Source organism: Struthio camelus, chromosome 9 (genome assembly GCF_040807025.1).
Source record: "Struthio camelus isolate bStrCam1 chromosome 9, bStrCam1.hap1, whole genome shotgun sequence".
Classification (NCBI taxonomy): Eukaryota; Metazoa; Chordata; class Aves; order Struthioniformes; family Struthionidae; genus Struthio; species Struthio camelus.
Window position 1 is genome coordinate 19,794,621 of NC_090950.1, and position 21,293 is coordinate 19,815,913.

A 21,293-nucleotide genomic window follows, 5' to 3' on the forward strand; every position below is an offset into this window, starting at 1 on the left:
CAAAATGTAGCTGAAAGAGTTTTAAGTTTCTTCTTACTGAAAGACCCTTTATCAGTATGAAATATCATTGCCTCAATGGCCCTGTGGCTATTTCAGAGGTGTATAAACATTTGCTGCCTATCTGTTAGCCATTCAATTACTAAGATCTTGATGCTGTGTAAATATTTAACTACAATAGAGGATAAATCAGAGAAAGTGATTCTGTTTCATTCCACTGGTGGCAGTAAATCACAGTCTATTCAAACTACTGGGCTACACCCTGGCTGAGCTGTGAACAGTGGTGGATATTATCTAAAATTCTTTATAAAGTTAGTCCTAATCTAATTCAGACTTCACAGAGGGAAGACTATCAGCACACCACAAATCCAGAAACCAAGGGCACTTCCAGACATTTTTGCTAGGCTGATAAGAAAGGAAAAATCTACCAGTACTCATTTTGAAGTAGGTCTCCAAAGAACGTGCCCAGAACACACAAAGAAGCACTGAGAGCAGGTAAAATTGAGTTTGAGCCTCTGGATACTGATGACAAAAAGGTAGCAGAGGAAAGAGTGGCTAGTGATGGGCTAATTCTGCTTTCATTCATTTTCTGGTATAGACAGTCAAACGGGCCTGATCATGCTTAGAGACAGCAGCACAGTGGGATGCTAAACTAGCATACTCTTATGTTCTAGGTTTCTGTGCTCTGCACTGTAACAGAGGCCCAGGAGTCTGTCAAAGCAGCAGGCATTGTGTATGCTGATGCTGCTACTCCGAAAATGCAACAAGGCTCCTCCTCACATGGGGACATATCATGTCTTGTTCCCTAAATACACTGCAAATTGAGAGTCAGACAGTGTCCAAGGACATGGCTTTTTCTGTGAGAACATCTGCAAATACCTGGGCACATGCCTAGCTTTAACAACAGATACCAGGGACTGAGGCACTGTTACGTTCCTCCAGTGAACTGCCCCTGCACTGCCTTCTCTGTGGCTCTGTGATTCACAAGTCTTCAGGCGAGCCCTGAGGCCAGGATGATTGGCCACTCTGGCCCATTTCCAAACAATATCAAGTACTGCTGCTGCCTGCTGTTCTCTGCCTCAGGACTTGCTTATTCTTAACTCCTTATTGCTACCCATGCCATCCTCTCCCTCCAAAACGCAGTGGCAAGAGGAGCAATTAAATTCACCCCAGTAGCTTACAGAGCTCTTCTGTGGCCTTGAAAGGGTCACCGAGGCGCCTATGGACCAGCTGACTGCAGAAAATAGAGAAGAGGTCAGATGCTCATGCTAGCAGCCCATCATTATCCTGGTATGCCTCACCCAGACACTCTGCTTATCCTCCACTTTGCTCTGGCATGGGCAGTTTAGCAGAGGGGAAAGTGAGGGCTGCTCACAAAAAGAAAAAAAAGAGAGAGAGAGAGAGAGAGAGAGAGAGAGAGAGAGAGAGGGAGAAGGAGAGAAATAGATTATTTTCTGTTCTTTTTTGACTTGGGTTATCCTCTCTGTTTGCATGTTATATTATCTCACCACTGCCACCTCGTGGTCCCCAGCTCTCAGAGGCTGCTCCCACGGGGAGGAAGAGGAGGGTGCAGTCAGAGGGCCTGGAACAGCAGAAATCCTCTGCAAGGAAGTATGATTGCAGAGAGGATGTACAAACAGGCAGGCATAGGCCTCCTGCTTTGCTCATATGCTTCTCCAGCCTGCATGGTCTCACCTGGAGCTGCTGACTGGTAAGTTAATCTGCCTCTGCAAGGTCTAACTACTTTCTCTGCCTTCGCCTGCCCTCCTTTTCCACTTGGCCCACGTGCAGGTGCAAGTTTAGCAAGTGTCTGCAAGCCCCAGTGCATACAAACAAGCCTCATGCAGCATTATATTTGGGTTTTCTCTACCTCCCTTGTGGCCTCCCTGGCTAAAGTCAAAGAAACACCGAAGCATCCAAGTAAATCAGCCTATTAGATTTTCTCATCAGCTCTAAAATGCTGTCCTCAGTGCCAAAAAAAAAGACAATTCTCTGCAGAACCAGGCTCGCAGGATGGTTGTATTGAAGCTATTTCTTTTTGCCTTGCCTTCTTGAAAGGCATGTTGGCAGGGGAACACGTCTCCGGACTCTGAAATCCAGTGCCCCATTCTCAGCACACAAAATATACATGACTCTGTCAGGGTGTAGAGGGTGTCCCAAAATGTATCTGCTCCACAAACACTTGCACTGGCCTCCTACCATGGTCATCCTAAGTTGCTAGGTCAAATTAATTGTGCTATAACTGACAGCCACTAAATAAATCTCTGTCAGTAGATGCGTCCAAACATGCTTGTGTGTTAGTCCTCAGTGACAGAGCTGAATTTCTTTAAGGTTGAACATGCAAGTCACAGTAGTCAGAGCCCCAGGCTGACAGCAGTGTCTAAGTGCTCTTCTATGGCTTAAGCAGAGGGGAGAGGGGCATAGCAAGGCTGGATTTAGCTGTGGTGTGAGTGGGCGTTTCTGAGGTGGTTCACCTGTTCCTTAGTACAAGTTGTAGGTGATATTAATAAAGCAGCAACCCGAAACCTCCAGCAGACACACTCTACAACACTACACAGCCCTTTACCATGCATCTGAGCAGTTAAAAACTTTATAGCTACTTCTGTCACTAGAAAAGGTCAGGTTCCCTATGCCTTTAACTGCAATGTCTCACCCTGCTCTGCTATTCCACAGGACCATTCATGCACACCAGATCCAAGTGGTTTATACAGTGGGGGAACCCAACATTTACCTGGGATGCTATTTGTAATAAATGATTTGGCCAGACCAAACCCTCCTGTTGAGGGCAAAAAAGCAGGGGACGAACATCAGCTCAGAGGAAGGAATTGGTGCTTTGCTTGGGACCAGCTCAGAAACATAACTTTACAGTAATCTGGGGAAATTTTCAAAGTTTAGAAAGGAAATCAAAAATAATCTTTTTTGGGCTGTTGCCCAAGTCCAGTTCAGGAGAGATACATGTGTGAAAGGGAAGGTAGAAGTAGTAGAAGGTGGAGGAAAGGGGAGCAATATTTTTGTATTCATTTCTTATTGATTTAACTTTTCAGCCCACTTTTGGAATTGGCTGTTCATTTCAGCATGGATGCACTCCACAGTTTGTGGCACACTGTGCTGTTTTGCTCTGCCGGCTGTGTTGTACCTGCCAACATTTGTTGAGAAATAACAGGAGGTCACACATGGTGTCAAAAAGAAAAAGAAAAAGGCCCCTGGCACAGTACATAGAATAAAGCATTGTATTAGTAGCAATGAATTCAGACCAACTGATGGTGGAATTAATGAAATGCAAGGCTGGCACTCTTTGCATTCCGATGGAGGCTACAATGCACAAAGCAAATGTACTGGCCACTAGCCCATAAGATCAGCAAACCTTGCTTGTCCAAGGCAGCTGGAAGCCCATTGCCTTCCCTGACAGGCCCTGAAGCGGAGAAAGGAATTACAACGCTTATCCAAGATCACTCCTCTCCGATTCTAAGGCAACAGGAAACTAAGAAACAGGGAAGCAAACAGTAACATTCAGTGGCATAGATGAGAAAGGGCAAAGAATTGTGAGGAGCATTTGTTTATTATTTTCCTTTGTCTTTCCTAACTTCTTAGGTTCCTCTTCTGAGGAAGATTTGGAGAGAGGAACATCACCTCTTTCCCTTACCTTAAGATCTTATTTGCCTTCAAGCTAAATTTTATCACCTGAGCAACAGCATCTGCTCAGTCTTTCTTCTCCTTAGCAGTTTTCAATCCCTTTTGATTTCCCCCAAAAGTTTCCTATATTTGTCTTTAATTTCCATCATTGGAGTTAAGCATAAATATAAGAATATATTTCCAGATGTAAGGAAAACATTCCTCACAAAGGCAGTCAAATACTGCAGCAAGTGCCTGGTGAGGTGGTACATCTCCATCCCTGGAGATATTCAGAACTTGGCAGGACAATACCTTGAGCAATCTGATTTAACTTTTAAGTTTCGCCTAGTCTGAGCTGAGGGTTGGACAGAGAGCATCTGAAGGTCCCTTTGTACCTCGGATTTTCAAAATTTCACCTGTTCAATCAGCCATCTCTTCATGTAGCACCTACCTGAACATATAGTCATTCAGTAGTCCTCTGCCTTGGACTTCTGACTATCCAACAGTACCTAGACTGTGATCCAGCACTTTCCTTTACATGTAAACCCATATTGTCTTCCTTATGTCTAACTACATCTGAGAACAGAACCCAGGAATCCACCTCTAACCATTCTGCTAGGCATTTCAAGATAGTCACTTCTGTGGTTTCTGTATTAACCTTGACTGTGTTTATTCCCTTTCAAAAGGATAATTCAACCTCAACTGTTTAAAATATAACTGAGTGCACTAAGCCAGACACAAGCCAGGGTCAAACCTTCTGAAAGAAACACCCACAGATCAAAAAGGCTCAATTAACTCCCTTCTTCTAGAGCATTTTAATGAGATTCTTTCATGTCTAATGTTTAATATGAATGGAATAACTGGTCATCTTCTGTTATTCCAGATTAACAGAGAAGGGAAAATAACTGCTTATATTCCTCCCAATACTTCCCAGTTAATCACCAATCAATAGCCCCAATACTGGAAAGCTTGTGCAAGTGGAAGCCTCTCCTCTTTCATTATCTCTAACAGGCCACTAGCTAAGCATGGGTACAAGCCTCTCTTGAGGTTGCATCCTCCTGGTTCATCATAGCCTCAAGGCAGGGGCTTGAATCCCTGTCTGTGCAGGAGAATGCACCTGTGTCAGGGTTGTAGGGTGGCACTCTGGGCATCTGTTCTGCAAACAAACTTCCTCACTGCAGACATTTGTACATTTTGGCCATGAGATTGTTTTCACTGGAGCCCAGTTCCCTGTTGATGGTGCTGCACTAGCTTGCATTACAGGCTTCGCAGAAGAGGGTCTACCTAGTCCCAATATAACACAGGAAACTGAGGCTGGAGAGCTACCCTTGCAGTTTGCTCTCTGCAAGGCAGTGGATATCCTTGTGTAAGAGCTCTGCTTGAAGCCTGTGTATTGCTACAAATGTACAACTTATGGGGGATGTAGTTTGGACCCTATACTGATTCTTTGTTCTGGAGAAGATCCTTCAGGACATTATGCCCTTGCCGCAAAGTAGAATAAGTCCATCATTACCTTATACCATTGCATTTCAGAAGCAAAATTATGAGTGGAAAAAAAAAATTGAGGAAAACAGCTTGACGGTGGGGCTCATCTAGACAGTCACTTTGGACATAGGTGCCTGTCCTTCCCAGGACCACAGACTCTAGGGGAGAGAGTTCAGATTGCCTGCTGCAACAGCAGTGGTAAGTTTTCCCTAACAGAGAATGAAGTATGAAGGAGACAGATCACAGCCAGTATTTCTTACCACACCTTTAATTCATTAAGCTGTTAATAAAAATCAAGCTATTATTAGTTCTGGCAAATAATTATTCACACAACACATTCTTTTTATTCACTCACACTCTCACATTCACTCATAGTTACCCAGCTTGAGCAAGAGTTGGGATGCCAACCTCAGCTGTTTACTCATAAGTGAATAGTTGTATTCTGGCTAACGAAAAGCCGTTTTACATCCTAACTTTTTCAGGGAGTTTGGAACCTCTCAGTAAAGAGCTGGAGAAGCCCTTGAAATCTGATTTTTAAATCAGCTCGAAGAGATTACAGTGCAATTCCATAGTAATCCATCCCTATATCAACTCAAAATATCTGATTAATCTTTCCATCTACCATTTGACTAATTTTTCAGTGCAACTAGCCTGAAAACAGGTCTAATGCTCCATAAAATGGAATTACATTATAGCCTTTGTTTTCATTCTGAAAAAGAAAAAAAAAGGAAAATTAAGAAGTTTCATGACAAAGATAAAGTGAAAAATACTTGGGGTGCATTTTCTGAGGTGAAAATTCCTTCACAAACAATATTTCTTGAAGTAGTTTCATTTTGATAGAACTACATTTTCTGACTGAAAACATTTATATTGAAATTTTTCTAGGAAACTTTTCTCAGCTTTGAGGGATAAGAGAAGCAGAGTACAAAACAACCTTTAATTACAAATTCTCTACCCTGTAGGAGGTCCAGCTTCTACATGGGCCTTTGTGGAATCGGTTTTGAACCTAAATGGCACTTAAGCTGAACAAGATAGTGTGACAATAGTTAGTGATTTACTGATGTTCAGCTCTCTAGTGATAACCTGCAGTGGAGAAGCATAATTCATCAACTCCAAGTGATCCAGTTATCTAATGTTAGTAAATGAAGAGGGATTTACCAGATAGCACAAATGATTTGGTCTTGGGGTTGCAACAGACTTTTGAAGCTGGAAAAGGAGGCCATGAGTGCCGATAAGGCCAACGAACTCAGGACCAAGGTCTCTTGTTTTTTTTTTTCCCCTCTGATGCTGAGGAGAGGAGCGTGCCTGGGTCTGCACAGAGCGTTCCTGCTGAACAATGTCAGACACACGCCAAATTGGAGGGGTGCCAGTCCAGAGCCACCTCAGTGAAATCTTACTGTAAGGCAGGAGGAACACACAAAGACCAGACCCAGGTTATCACAGTCTTTCCAGAGAAGGCCAAAGCAGTCATTTGTCATCATTATATTAATTTCCTATTCTTATTTCTGTGCTCCCTAGAAAATAAAGTAGTGCTTAGTGGGAAATAAAATGAGGGAAAGAACAACTTGAATACCTAAGACTGGCTAAACTGATGGAAAAGATGATGAATAACCAGGATGGCTAGCATAACTCCTATTCTTCCTTCATGAATGCTCCACAATCTACTGCCCAGAACACATCAGAGCCTTGATTTGTTCCTTGCCATGATGTAAAGAGGTTTGGATTGCTTGGTACCTGCCTTTTGCCAAAAATGGTGGAGAACATTCACATTAACTGTAATGCTTCTCTGCACATGCCTTAGCACAGCTGAATCCACATCCAACCACTCACTTTTTCAGACTGTTAACTTTAAGAAGCCTAGGAGTCCCAGTGAGTGCTTGCTAGATTGAATCTAATGTCAGATTGGGGTCTCTATGCCTATTGCCAAAAAAATGTTTTGCATGTGAAAGGCAGAAATGAGGAATGTAAGCAAAAGAGAAGCAAAGACTAGAAAAACACATTCAAAAACAGTGAAAAATGAGAGTGAAAGGGCAGAACTGGTAATATCTTACCTTCTCATGGTATTTTCCTGTCAGAGGACCTGTGGGTGCTGCATTTTGCACTGCTGAGTCTGGTCTTATTCTCTTTTCTTTAGCAGAAAAATTCTCTGATCAGATTTTCTTCTCTATTATAGCCTCAAACAAGCCAGGAAAGCAGCAGCCAACTGGCACACAGCCTATAGATAAAATGTGCCAACAGGGTCAAAGATTAGGGACAATCCTTGTCTGTAGAGAGGGATATGGGATCTTGAATGCAAATAGTCAAATAGACAAGCCCCTGAATTTAGATTCTTATTCAGAAGTGACCCCCACCCCACTCCCAGCACAAAGCTCTGCAGGGTATCTGGACAGGCAGGGGCAACAATCTTCCTTGCCTCTGATGTGGAGATTCCAGATACTGCAAATCTGTGAATGTAGTACTAATGCTCAGCTTCTGCCCCATGTCCATCACCCTGCTGAGCAGGGACTATAACAGAAGCAATCATAGTTATTCTGAGCGTGTTAGCTCCTGCAGTCCCAGTCCTGTGACCCTAACACATTGAGCAATGGCTGAGTGACAGCATGTGTCCAAAAACCTCAAGATTAACCCTGGAGCGATGAGGGAGAAAGAACCTGTTCATGCTGCATCCTGCCATATGCCACTGCAGTCAAACCCACCTGAGTGGGAATCAGGGTATCAGAATATGGCCCATAAAAGAAACAAATCAACTTGGGCTCTCCTCTCTAACCCAAATTTGTTGTTGGAGACAACATCTGCTGACTGTTCCTGAGGAAAGCTGACTCCAGCTCCAACATGTGACAAGAAGAGGTAGTGAGGATAATGATGCACCTGGATACTTTCATGTATGCAGTCCCATAAAATGATAGAGTTGGGACTGTCCGCCCATGCTGCCCAAAGTGAAGGTGAATGACAATGCCAAGTTAATTTGAAACCAAGGAAGAACAAACAGAATGGGCAAGGGGCACTTGTGGAGGCACGTACATTAATTGTGTTATCTTGAGTCTGATCATTTACGTCAACAGGCTTTGATTAGCTGCTTCCTTGTTGACATTAGGTCTGCTTGATTTGTTAAACAGCAGAGGACACTGGAGTTTCTTCATTATAACAGCTGAAGAAGGAAACTAGAGTAAATCACTGGTACACAAATCACTGCTACAGTACACGATGCATGCTGAATTGTCCCATCCCCTTACCTGACAGTGAAGTGAGAGCCTCAAATGCTATCATTTCCCCAAAAAGAGATTCAAAGTGGCAGGTCCAAGAGCTAGAGTCAGTTTGTGTAAGTGAGCGAGTACCTACCAAAGAACATCAGCAGGAGATTTTGAAATGATGGGATATGAAGTAATTATCTCAAGAGATGGCTTTATCATCTTAGGCAATAAGACAAGCTTTCACCCTAACTTTAGCACCAGCTTCTGAACTTCTGCCCTTGGTGAGAGAACAGATAATTCACACAGATACGAGAATAGCTCCATTTTAAGTTGATCCCTATTAGTAAAAATCATATACACATGTTTATGTGTAGGATGCACACAGATCTGTTTGCAGTCAAGCACAGAACTGTTAAAGGAAGATAGAAATCTCTTCTGCCAGTCCATTAGAGTATGCCTCTGCTGATTCCATTAAACTAATCCTTATATATATTTATATAGATAGATAAAAATATATATGTATATAAAGAGCTAGTGTGAAAAAAATAGCTTAGTGGGAACAGCTTTGAAGATTTCTAAATCTTTCTCATTCTGTGCAAATAATCAAGAGCTTTCCATAGGTGAGTGTGACAAAAATGCAGCACAAAATGGTCTAGAGTTTATACCTGACAATGAAGTTGGTGTTCCCACTCCCAGATTCGGAGCCACACAGGGAGCACAATGCTCACCTCGTTGTGTCAGGCAAGTGACAGGTTCCCACACATCTACCCCCTGAAGGGTGACTACCCAGCTTTGATTTTGACTGCACTGAGGAACTTCTGACAACGAATGTTCTATTAAAGCTGCTAAATTCCTACTAAATCATATTAAACTTTTGATAAATCAAAAATTTCTGATACAGCCCACCACCACCACTATTAAGAACTCTCAGTCAGCACCCAGGAAATCAGTTAGCTGAGGCCATGGTGTGGCAATTTCACTGGGATCCTGGCGCCCAGCTGCAACTTTACCTGTTACATTGCTGAGCTAATTTCCAGCCAACTGCTGAAAACTTGAGAAAGTTCAACCACTACAGTCCATGGAAAACAGCTGGGAAAAAGCAGCTATAGGAAAAATGATCTTAACCATCTCCTGGGTGTTATAAAGCAGCCTTCTGTAACAAGCCCATCTCTGCAGAGGTGTTTTTTTTTTTATTAGTCAAAGAAATCTATCTGGAAGGCTTTGGCGTGTAAACTGTGATAGCTTGAAGCATCACTGTACAATACTTGATAAAGAGATAAAATTAAGAGTATAAAGTTTAAAACCTCATTTCTCATTGCCATCTTCTGGTCATAAGGGTGTAGTGCATTTCCTTGCTAAAAAGCTACTATATAGGGCAAAGAGATTGAAGAGACACTCGACCGCAAGTCTGCTCCTCTAGGCTGCAGAGCTGCACTGATGTGTAGGAAGGGTACAAAAGCAGTTATTCTGGGTTCACTGCTCATCTGTAACAGCTGCTCAAAAAAGTGATTTTGTGAAAAATTCTGCTCGTAATTTGAAGGTGTTTGAAAGCCAAGCAATGTTCACCAAAACCTTTTAGTGATATTTACCTCAATTTCTTTCTAATACCTTGCTTAATGCTAAAACAGCTATCAATCAATTCTTTCAGTGCATTCATGATTAATAATGGAAAAACAGCCTAAAAAAATAGTTCAATAGCAACAGTTTGCTTTTATCAAGATCAGCATCTTTAAATTGACTTCAGCCTTTGGGACAGGGTTAAAAAGTGCTGAAGCCCGTATTCAGTGAACAATCCACACCCATCACACACATCTGATCTGCACCCAAAACAAGTGTGGCATATATACATCACAGCTTGCAGTGATCTGGTTGTGACCTATGACTCTAGCAACAGCCAGAGTTGCTCCACTGGCCAAGCTGGGAATTTATATTTATCCAGGCACAGATAGGGCAAGTTCAACTTTGTTCACTATCATGCCAAGCCTGGCACCTGAATGGGAAATGACACTCCATTTCCTTGGTCCTTTCTGCCATTGGCCTCATCTTCACAAAGTGAGGCTCCTTTTGCCTAGGCTGAAGGAGTTGTTCTCTTTCACATCACTTTAAAAGAGCATTGCACAAATTCAGCTTTCCAATGTTTTCCCTTCCTGAATATAACATCTCAAGAACTTCACCCACAGCTCATTAAAACTCATGCAAGTCTTCTTCCTGATTTTCTGAAGCTTAGAGTCAGGCAGAGTATTTGCCCAGCTATTCCTGCAAACTGAAGGACAAAGGAGAAGTCTGGATATCCTATACTTGCCTTCACCTTGTCAAGGAGTACCTGTCTTGTGGCCATGAGTCACAGCAGGGAAGCCGTTGAATATTTACACCTGTCACACCTCTCAAGTCCATAATAATAATTTGGACAGGTTTAGCCAATCCCCAAGCTCTGCTCCCTTTAGCCTTTAATCAAACAAGCTAGAGCTTAACTGAAAATTTAAAATAGAAGAAAAAAAGAAAAGAACAATGAACAAACAAGTTTAACTGAGGAGGGAACAGAATAGAGAAAAACGTAGAAAGAAAAACAAGCATGCTAGCAAGGGGTTTTAGCAAAAGCCAAGTTCCTTGCTCCTTTTGGAGAAATACACCTGATTGAATCAAAGACTGGGACAGCTCCAGGCAACTGCTCTGGGCACGCTGAGGGCCTTCTCTATGTGCTTCCTAAAGTAATGCATAGCAGGCACATTTTTCTCATGTTCTCCCAGACACTGCTCGTGCTACCCCATTTTTGTCTTGCTCTGTGTTCAAAAGCAGAGTCCTCCCTTTAAAGCAGAAGCATGTGCAGGCAGTGAGGGGGCTGCTCGTACAGATCATGGTACCCTCCTTCTCCCCTGCCTGTCCATTTCAGGGTTTTTCCCTAGCAAGCAAAACCTACACACTGTTTAAATGAGTGGGAGGTCTTTTCCAATGCCTGGTTTATTCTTTGTGAGTTACTTGACAGGGCTGACCTTTGATATTCTCAGACTGGCTGCTCTTTTCCCAGTTCTTTTGGTAATCTGTGAACTGAAGGTTAGGTTTCTCTTCACATCTGATTTGTAATAGTTTCAACACGTAAACTTGATTAAAATCCAGATTACAAAGGCTTTTACCATGATACATTCTCAAAGACTTATTTCTTTTCTGAGCCCTGGACTTGAGTGACAACTACTTGCATATTCCTGCTTTACAAACAAGCAGCTTGACAAATCCTCACACTGGGTGCTTAGTTGTTTAAACAGTTTAATAGACAAATAGAGAGATAGATTGTCTAAACAGATGTAATCTATAAACAAATATATATATAAAATAACTATTGCACTCAATAACTATTTTAAGTGAATACCATTAAGATGGTCAAGCCAAGCTGCATTTGCAATCGGACTAGTCCTGTCTCTGTATATGTGCAGATATCACTCTTCAATTATATTTAGCCTATCCCTCAGTGGCCCTGCTTTTCTGGTTAAGCATTGATAGTAATTCCATAAATCAAATGGTCATGATGAGATCCATTATTCTGAGGATGGAAACATGTAGCATTTCTTCTGAGGATCTCAAGAAAAGGCTGTGTCCAGATTTGATAGGAAATAACTTCAATTTTCAAGTGAATCTGATCCTTGTTGTGACTGTGCCATTGTTAAAGTCTCACTGAGCCGGCACTATTGGTTAAAGCATTCAAACTCTCTCTATCATCACTGTAATACACCTTTACATCTAGAAAAAGCTGTTATTATCTGAAGTGAAAAAAACTTGATCCTTAATTCACTTGCACCTGGGTAGACGTAAGAGCTTATATCACCTCTGCATTCTCCTTTTGTGAACTGTACAACCCACTGAGCTAGAAAGCCAATGAACAGTGATAAGGAACATGTCTGAAGAGATCAAGTAGCAGTCAGAGACCAGGTCAGGAGCTATGCTGTCTTTATTCTACTTTTTTCTTGAGCTAGTAAGATTTCTCCCTCCTCCCACCTTTTTAAGCCTGCCATGGCAGACTAGCTGAGATTTCATTCACAATAACAGAATTAATAACAATACAGAGAAGTAGCTTGCATGCTCATGAGAGCATGTTGCTGAGAGAGTGCTTATGAAAATCTATCAGCATGATGATTTTGATTGCTTCTGTTCTTATATTGGCAGATTTAGGCTCCTTTGCATAAATTGCAGTAAGACAAAAATCCCAGTAGAAATAAAAAGGTCTGAAATCCGGATCTGACCTGTTAGTAAACCATCACTAGTGGAAGTGCTAGGCCAATAACAGGATATGCAGCTGAAGATCTACGCCTTACAAACAGCACCAGGTCCTGACAGCCTTACAGTACAGAGCTGAGCAAATTGAGGTGGCTGAGATTAAACCAGTAGAACAGCTGCACCTCTGATGAAGTCTAGAAGGCTCCTCTGAACTTATGTGGTTCCTTTCCTTCCTATAAATTCCATTTATTTGCATATGAACAATGCTTTTTTCCATCATATCTTAGCAGCAGCATAGAGGCTGCCAGGCCTACAATCCACGGACTGTATAAAGGCCATTGAGTACGCACAGATGCTCTGCATTAAATGTCCACATTTTGCACAATTCCAGCTTCCAGGCAGTAAAAACCTTCTGACTCTTCAAGATGTAAAGATAGGACCTGAGTATAACCAATACAGAAACTGCTAAAACTGCGGAGAGCCCAGAACAGTGACTTGGAGTTGCCAATTGTACCTCTGTAGCAGATATTGACTATCTTTTAAATTTAAGAGGATGCAATGGGAAAGATGGGAGCAGACCCCCGGAAAAGAATAAGAATTAGCTATAGGAACAAAAACAAAGGCGAAAGTCAGAGAGAGGAAAAGAGGAAGCAGGAGGAAAGCAAGAAAGGAAGAACAATATAAGGCAGCAGATCATGAAGGGAAGGTACGTCCCTTGCAAAGCAATTGTCAGACACTACAGATTAAACATTGGTCTACAAAAAATGGACATTTAATTCTGAAACAGACTGGAATCCTCTGGGACATCTGTGCAAGCACTATTTGAAGGAGCAACCCGCGCAGTGCTATGATCCAGTGCATATGTTACCAAAGCTCCCAGGTCACAGGTGAAATCTGGGGGGACTGCAATCCTTTACCTTGTTCTCTGATGCCAGACCTTCTTAACTAGTTTGGTTTAAACACAGCTCAGGAACATAAGGATTCAGATTGCAGCTCACCAGCATAAAAAGTGCATGGGCTATTGCAACTGAGCAAGAGAGGCTTTGGCATTGCAGTGTCTATTGTTCGCATAGCACAGGCTCTGATTTGTCTGAAAACACAGTAGGTTGATTCAGAGGAATTTTCCCTTGAAATAACTCATTTATATTATACAACAAAATAAGTTTTGAAACTAGTTTTTCAAACTCCACAGCCCTTCAAAGAAGGCCTAGAAATGCAGCCAGCATGTCCTGCAATCACTGGGTTCTCTATTCCTGCCTTAAGCCAAATTTCCCCATTGGAGCTAACATTAAAGACTAGCCTTCAAATGTGATGCAAAACCCATTCCTGCAGGGGTTCCTGGAGGGAGGCTGGCTTAGGCTCATCTGGAAGTCTCATAGGCAGGGCTGGGAACTATGCAAGAGGGACATCTGCTTCCCAGGACTGGGAGGCTGGAATCAAGACATGACAGCTTCACTTCTATTCACCATATTACATGAGCTGCTCTCACACGAAGAGAGACTCTCAATCTCTAAATTTCTTATAAGGAAGACTGATAGTAAAAGCTCATATATACAGGTACTTTTGCCTATATATATATATGCATGTACTTAGTACTTGATCCTGCAATTTTTTATTCATTTGAACAGTACCATTTACTTCAATAGGAAAATATATATAACAAACTTTGCATGGTCAGATCTATGTATATATTTTAAAGTGAAATAGATATTTGACAACATGTATGTAATGGAGATGAAGTCCCTTCCGTATCATAATAGGTTGAACACAAGTTAAACAGCACAGGTGCTTGTGCTGAGCTGTACTGCACTGCTACAAAAAGCAATCACAGTATGTCTGCAAATCAAATGGATCTGAAACTTTCTCAGGAGGAGAAAAAAGTCATGGAGCAGATCTCCTCTTCAAAACAAAAATGCCAGACCTGTCTGTTTCCAGCTGCACTGGTGATACATTGCTAAAGCTAAACAGCCTCATAAAACTGCCTGCCTTGTTGAAAAGTTGGAGAGATATTGTACTAGAAAGAGGTAGGAAATAAAAAACCTCACTTTCTCTCCAAGAGCAGATAAGCTTCCCGGTCTGAGGCAGAAATAAGATGGAAGTTGCAAAGAAAAGCAAAGTCATTTGGGGAATAATTAGTTTCTTGGCTCAGAGAAGTTGTTATTAAAAAGGTGCCAGCTTGCAACACAAGTAATGACATTTTAGCACTGGCTACATGCAGTTCTTTCAAGAGCACACTAATATAATCTGTGATCAGGCCTAAGGGATGTCAGATGAAATCACGGACCTGTTCTCCCGGGTACTCTACAATCCCAGGATCAAGGAGGGTGGCCATCCCAAGAAACTTATGTTCATTCCTCTTTAAAGCTTAGTGGGACTATTCCTCATGACAGCAAGATACAGCCAGTTCACTTACCTATGTTCCTCACACAAAGCACTGGGTGATTAGAGCTCTGGGACTGCCCATATTAACCCACTCTATAGGTACCATCACAGTCTAGTGAGCTAAGTTCCCCTACACAAAGGTTACTGGAGTCCATACACTCTGCTTCTCCAGCACTTTGTAAGCATTAAGTCCTTACTGCCAACCTTGATCAATTTTAACTCACTGCATTTGATGGTCTCCAAGTAATTTTTTGAGCTGTAATTTGTTTCAAGTATACCAGCTCCCTTCACCCTTCCAGTACTAGCTGTGAAAACAGACTCCCAAAGCCTGTCGAATAGCGTAACCTGTCACCAGCCTAGCCAGGTAAGAGCTAGATTTGCAAATAATAATGGTAAAGAGAACAGGTTCCTCCTGAACTAATGAATAGAGCTAAGTATTTTAAATGAGCAGAATGTGTACTATTGGTTAAACAATCCTCAAGGCATTCATGGAAGCAATCCTGGCTCTTTATTCCCAAGAGCTACTGTGTCTACTATCTGACAACATACCTCACCCACCTTTGCATACTGCCACTCTCTGCCGGTGATGAAAGCACAATTTTTAGAATAGGGTCCATTATTGTTACTTCTGAATTCCAACCCTCTCTGGTATGTGAATTTATCAAAGGCATAGCAAAGGCATTTGAAGCTTGGATATTACTATAATGAGTATTTACATTACCAGTAGCACTTGGAAGTGTGACTGAGACCACATAATAGTAGGTGCTCCATACACACTAGACAGTCCTTGCCAAAAAGGGCTTACCATCTAGCATACTGTGGGGTCTTAGCTAAACCTATTAATGGGCTGCTGATAACTCCAAGCATCACAGATCTGATCCTCCCTCTGCCAAGTCTGGCTTCTGTGAATGCAGAGCTCCGTGTAGGCCAGACCTGCTGCACATGCAGAACAGCCAGGCTGCATGCACGCAACAAGCCCAGATTTCCTGCACCACACCTAACTGAGGAGCATGTGGAAGAGATGGTAGCTGGGGACAGGCTACTGCACATTTGCCTCAAAACAAAGCTTTACATGGAGGCAGGAGGAGCATATGCCTTAATCTGTTTTTGTCTTCTGCCTCAAGGGAGGGGAAACCTTGGAATTAGAGGTTTATCTTTGATGCACTTACCAAGTTTGAAGACTGCCTTACAAGTTCATAGCTGAAACACCAGATAGAAGAACTCCAGCCAGAATATGGAGGTATTCTGTGTCCTGGGCGTCAAGTATACTGTTAGAGAGCAGCAAGGACCAGCTGGCAGGGCTTCAGTCTCACCAGGCAGAACACCATCTCATAGTACCTGAACAGGGCAAGCCAGGGAGGCTGGGGATGGCAGACAGGTCCAATCAAGAGTCCACAAGTCACACAAGTTCATGGTGATGAGGCAGGTCTGAGGTCAAGCCAGGAAGCCAATCCACAGGTGAGGTCCAGTGACTGTCAGACAGGTCCATGGTGACAAGGTAGATCCAAGCTCCAGCTGGGAAGTCAGCCCACAGATCTTGTTCAATAAGGTCTATGGCCAGGCAAGAGCATGGCTGTAGTCACTCTGAAAATCAGCATCCCTACAACATAGCTCAGAGCAGGATTCAGTGTCCTAGCCTGAGCTTAAATGGTCTTCTGGGCCTATGGGCGGAGGGTGTGAGTGGAGGTCCCAGGTGAGGTTGGTCAGGGCCATTAAAGCCTGTTAATGCCCTCAGGGCCCTGAGACATATTTAGAAGCATGGATTGCAAAGGCTGTAGTTCCACATTTGTCACCAGCAATATTAGCTACTAGAAGAAGGTGATGAAGATGCTCTGGGAACCGTGAGAGTTCCCATATTCCTCTGCTCTCTTGTTGTCCATCTTTTAATAAATGTCGCCCATCTCTCATCCTAGAGAGAGACCTTTATGCATCTCTGGCTTGAATAAGTAAAGAGTTGCCTCTATAAGTCAAACAGACAGCTCATAATGCCTTTCCTGTGATTTGAGTGGCCTCTGAATCATCTGTGAACAAGCAACTGCACATCAACACCTATTATTTTGGAAGCCAGAAAGGCACAGTGTCCTGAAGAAATTATTCCCATTTACTCATCTGGTTGCTGTTTCGAACGTTCATTTTGCCACTGTTTTCCTCTCCAAAGTGCCCATTTCCATACTTTCACACATGCATTGCTCTGGCTAGCCCCATCACTAGTACCGCCCCAGTGTTCTCTCAGTTGGTGATGTAAAGGAAAACAGCTCTGATTAACTTTGCTTCCAAATTGTTCACCTAAAATGTTATATATTTTGCTTCTTGATTTCAACTGAAATTTGTTCATACTTTTCAGTGCAAAATGAGCTGAGAGTTTATTATTCTGAACAGCCCTATAGTGGAGATGCACTGGGTGTGAGAGTCACTCTTTCTACACTCTAGTAAGATTTTGGTTGAGCAGTGAAATCTGAGTTCAAGTAAAAACAAGACATGTTTGGTTTAAAACAAAACAGTGCTCTTGATTCTGGAAATTTAAATAAATGTTGGAACCTGAAGGAAGAATCTATATGATAGGATAAGTAAAGCAAAGCAGAACCAGCTTCACAAGCTGAGAAGAAATGTTCAGGAACACCACCCTTGGTTAAGGGGAAGCTACTCTACAGGTGAGCTTTCAAGCGAGGCAGGAGTCAGTGACTCCATCAGCTTGATACTTATAGAGACAACATAGATAAATTGCTGATGTGTTGGCAGGGACATCTTTGTGTGCGCGTGTGTGCGTGTGCGTGTGTGCGTGTATGTTTTTACTATAACTCAGATTTCCTTGATATTTTAACTGTACTCCCTTTTTCTCCAATGAAGGATCTCTCTCTGATACATTCCAAAAGGACTAAAAAAATGGAAAAAGTAGGAAGAACTGCCTAAAGAAGTGATCAAAAAATGTTTTACCTCAAAGAGGAAGGGTAGAATAGGGGCCTGGCTTACAGACTACAATTTCTATTGTCTAGTTTTTATTTTCTTATAAAAAGAATCCCAGAAAAATTTAAATCTGGTGTTTTCTGCCTCCCACTAGTCTAAGAATTTCTCTGCTCTTTTGGTGTGTTTATACCACTGAATTTTTAAAGCCATAAAACCCAGGATGATGACTGGCACTTAACTTGCTATTTTACCAGCCAGCAGGCCGAGTCAGAACCCTGTTGTATCTGATGAACATACTCCAAGAGCCATAAATGATAAGACAAAACAGATTAACTAAGAAAAGAAATGATCTACAGGAGAAGTGAGAAGGAAGACGCTGCACAGCGTATTTTCTATCGGTAAATCTGAGTACAGTATCCAGCAGCCCAAAGGCTGACTGCTGAACTGCTGGAACCGCTGGCTGTTACTGGGACTGTTCCTATTTAATTATATACCTTTTGCTTGCTGATTTGTCTATATCTGTCTCCCCAGGGCTTCCCATCCAGCGTCTGGCTTTTGGTTCTGTATACAGAGAGCTCTTAGCAGAATGGGACTGAGTTTCTCAGAGAGGCTCCCTCCTGCTTCCCTAATCACAGCAGCTCTTTCTCTGCCATGTTCATAGCAGAAGCAGCTCCCACTCTTTTCTCTTTAGCAGGAGATAAGGTGTGGGAGAGAAGCTGTGAAGGGCCTAGGTCAGAGAAGGAAAGCGATACTAGAATCTGTCAGAGAATGAGGACACAGAAAATAGCCCTGAACAATTTCCAGAAATGTCCCAGAAGATTCTTGCTTTATTCAATGCCTCACATTCTGCCAGGCTATTTTTATCTCAGCCCTGAATGTGTCCATCTCAGTGTATGCGGCTAACTTGGTAATTTTTAACTCATGGCTTTAATTGAACTGTTATTGAATGTGATTAATTAGGACTGGAACAAGCCTTTGACATAGAATTTATCAGATCCTTTCTGCTCTCTCTGCTGACTCATTGCTTCCCAATGGCTTCGAAACTCACAGCTTGGGTGTGCGCACACAATCCTTGGCAGCTCCCAGTCACTTGACTCCACTGGCACCTGTTGCCTTATGGACATGACGCCAGCGTAGCCAGCCAGCCTGCCCTTCCACTCCAATATATACCACCAGGTTGGCCAGGGTTTTGCTTGCACACTGCATCTTCAAGAGCACTGAGACTGGCACAGTAGGTCACTCCTTGGAGCCACAATGCTCAGGTCAGATTAACTGAGCTGGAATAATGCACATACCACAGCAAGAGAACAAAAGTATTTGGAAACAAGCCTATCTTGGCTCCTAGATTTCAATGGGAACTTAGATCCCAAGTACAGATTAGGGCCTAAACATCTTTGTGGCAGAAACACAGCGGCAGAATGTTTAATATTACTTTCAAATGTGTTAGAATGAGTTATGATAACTCTAGGATTATTATGTATGTACACACAGAAATGCATACATACATACATTCATCTCAAGTCCAAGACTTATTGTGCATCTTCTGATACTCTTGACCACAATAACTTCAAATGACATTGAGTTCCCAGTCTAATTGTACCTAGAATGGAAAAAGTAGTTCTTTCATTGGTTTTGAACTTGTCATTTTTGATTTCACCGGCCATCACTTGCTCTGCACATTCATTATGGAACTGAGCAACGCACACCTTAACTCAGACTCCTCTGGTAACAGCTGTCAAAGGGAGCAATCTGATGCCACATGCCTCTTCAGAGGATAGACCCCAGATACAGGCTCTGCCTGCCTACAACAAGTCAATATTCCTAATCTTGTTCCTGTAACTTCAGCCGAGTACAGTAGAGCAGTCAGTGCTACGGCCTACACCCAGGAATAGTTGCATGCCTTCTGGAACAAGCACTTCCAAAGTAAACTTGTGGCCAAGAAGAGAGGTACAGGGGAAATTTTAAATGAACTATTTTTGAATCAAAACATTGTTTTCATTTAAATGAAAAAGCAGGGTGGTGTTAGAAAGCCAAACCCAGAACGAAGATTTTGTAAAATATTGAAACACTGTTTTAAATTGAACACTCCCATTTTTTAATTCCAAATGATCTTTCAAAATGAAATTATTTTAACTGTTTTTTATGCTTTTTTCAAGGGAGGTGACATTTGTTTTCATACTGAAATTCAGAATGCTCTGAAATTAGAAGACTCCTGAATGTTCCGTTCTGCTTTGGGAGAGTTCAGGCCATAATCAGTCAAAATCTGGAGAACTCTCAAACTGCTCGGAGTCAAAAGTCACACAAGCCATGATAAATTAGCATATTCTTTAAAAATGTTTTCAAATACTAACTAACATTCATTTTCCATATGTAAGACTAAGCTTCTTCAAGATTTGCATGAAACTGAGGCTTCATGTAAAATTAGTTAGGGAATGTCCTTTGTCTTCTCTGAAAGTAGATGGAAGAATTTAGACCCTAGCTCAAGTAAAACTCAGTTAACTAAAAATATGCTCAGGCAAATGTTAATTCATAGAGAATTATGGCAGTTTGAAAAAACAAAAACAAACAAACAAACAAACCCAAAGCCTTCCCGTTGATTTGCTTAGTGCCTGAACAAGACACTGAATCCAGATATGTTTCATCCCTGGCCCAGCTGAAGCACGAAGTGACAGAGCACTGGGTGAGTAGGGAATCAAAGCTTTGGGCAATACACAACTTAAGTGCCTATTCTGTTCTCCTTATCTGGGTATGTGCTACTTAGACATTTTGAATGAAGAGAGATGCAGCCTGGCATCAGCTTAGCTCAGGTAATATTTTTAAAATGAGGCACAACAGACTTCGACAATTGGACCGAAACACAAACAAAAGTGGGTTGATAGCTATTTACACTAGGGTTACAGTTCTCTTGTATATAGTGTCTCAACTTACAAAAATTACACACATTTAATTCTAATTTACCAGGACTTCAGTATATTCATCATCATGGTAACGGGTTTGGCAGGCTTTGGTACCTGAGACCAAATGAAAAGAAATGAGGAAAAAACAAATATATATTAAGAAAGTCCAGTCCTACCCACTTATTTGAGCTAATCAATCTCATCAGTGCACTGCTTAGCAAACAAAAGCCAGGCAGAATCAGCTGTCCTCCCTGATTTGCCTGGGGAATTTAGAGCTAGTAGAGTGTGTCATTAGGAGGTGAGCGCATCGTTGTTCCTCCTACCAGCACACCAGAAGTCCTATATTGCAAGTATCGGACTCAAGTGGGGAAATAAGAATAAAAAGAAGGGGCTAATGTCAAGTAGCAAAGTTTGGAATTAAAAAAACAAACCTTATTTTTTATCAGCAGTAACTTTAGTAGATATTGTGAAGTTACTTCTAGTGAATAAACTGGAGGCAATGTTTGAGCAGTCTCTAATTCTTTTTGTCTGGGCCTCAGGTCCCCATCTATACGAATGGGATACCTTGGTATTCTTCTGACTTACAGAGGATATGAGAGGAAAAACAGAGGTCAAAGTT

At 42.0% G+C, this 21,293-nt stretch overlaps 1 protein-coding gene across 2 annotated transcripts in view; it reads right to left on the reverse strand.

Moving 5' to 3' along the window:
• Positions 1–21,293, reverse strand: part of OSTN (osteocrin) — a 168,108-nt gene that overhangs the window by 134,207 nt on the left and 12,608 nt on the right. The window contains exons 3-4 of one of the 2 annotated variants that reach the window (XM_068954412.1): positions 20,736–20,788; positions 16,043–19,377 (exon numbers count right to left, since the gene is read on the reverse strand). The exons of the other annotated variant lie outside the window; for it this stretch is intronic. The gene's annotated coding sequence lies outside the window, so the exon portion shown is untranslated. The remainder of the gene's footprint in view (positions 1–16,042; positions 19,378–20,735; positions 20,789–21,293) is intronic. 2 annotated transcript variants of the gene reach the window in all.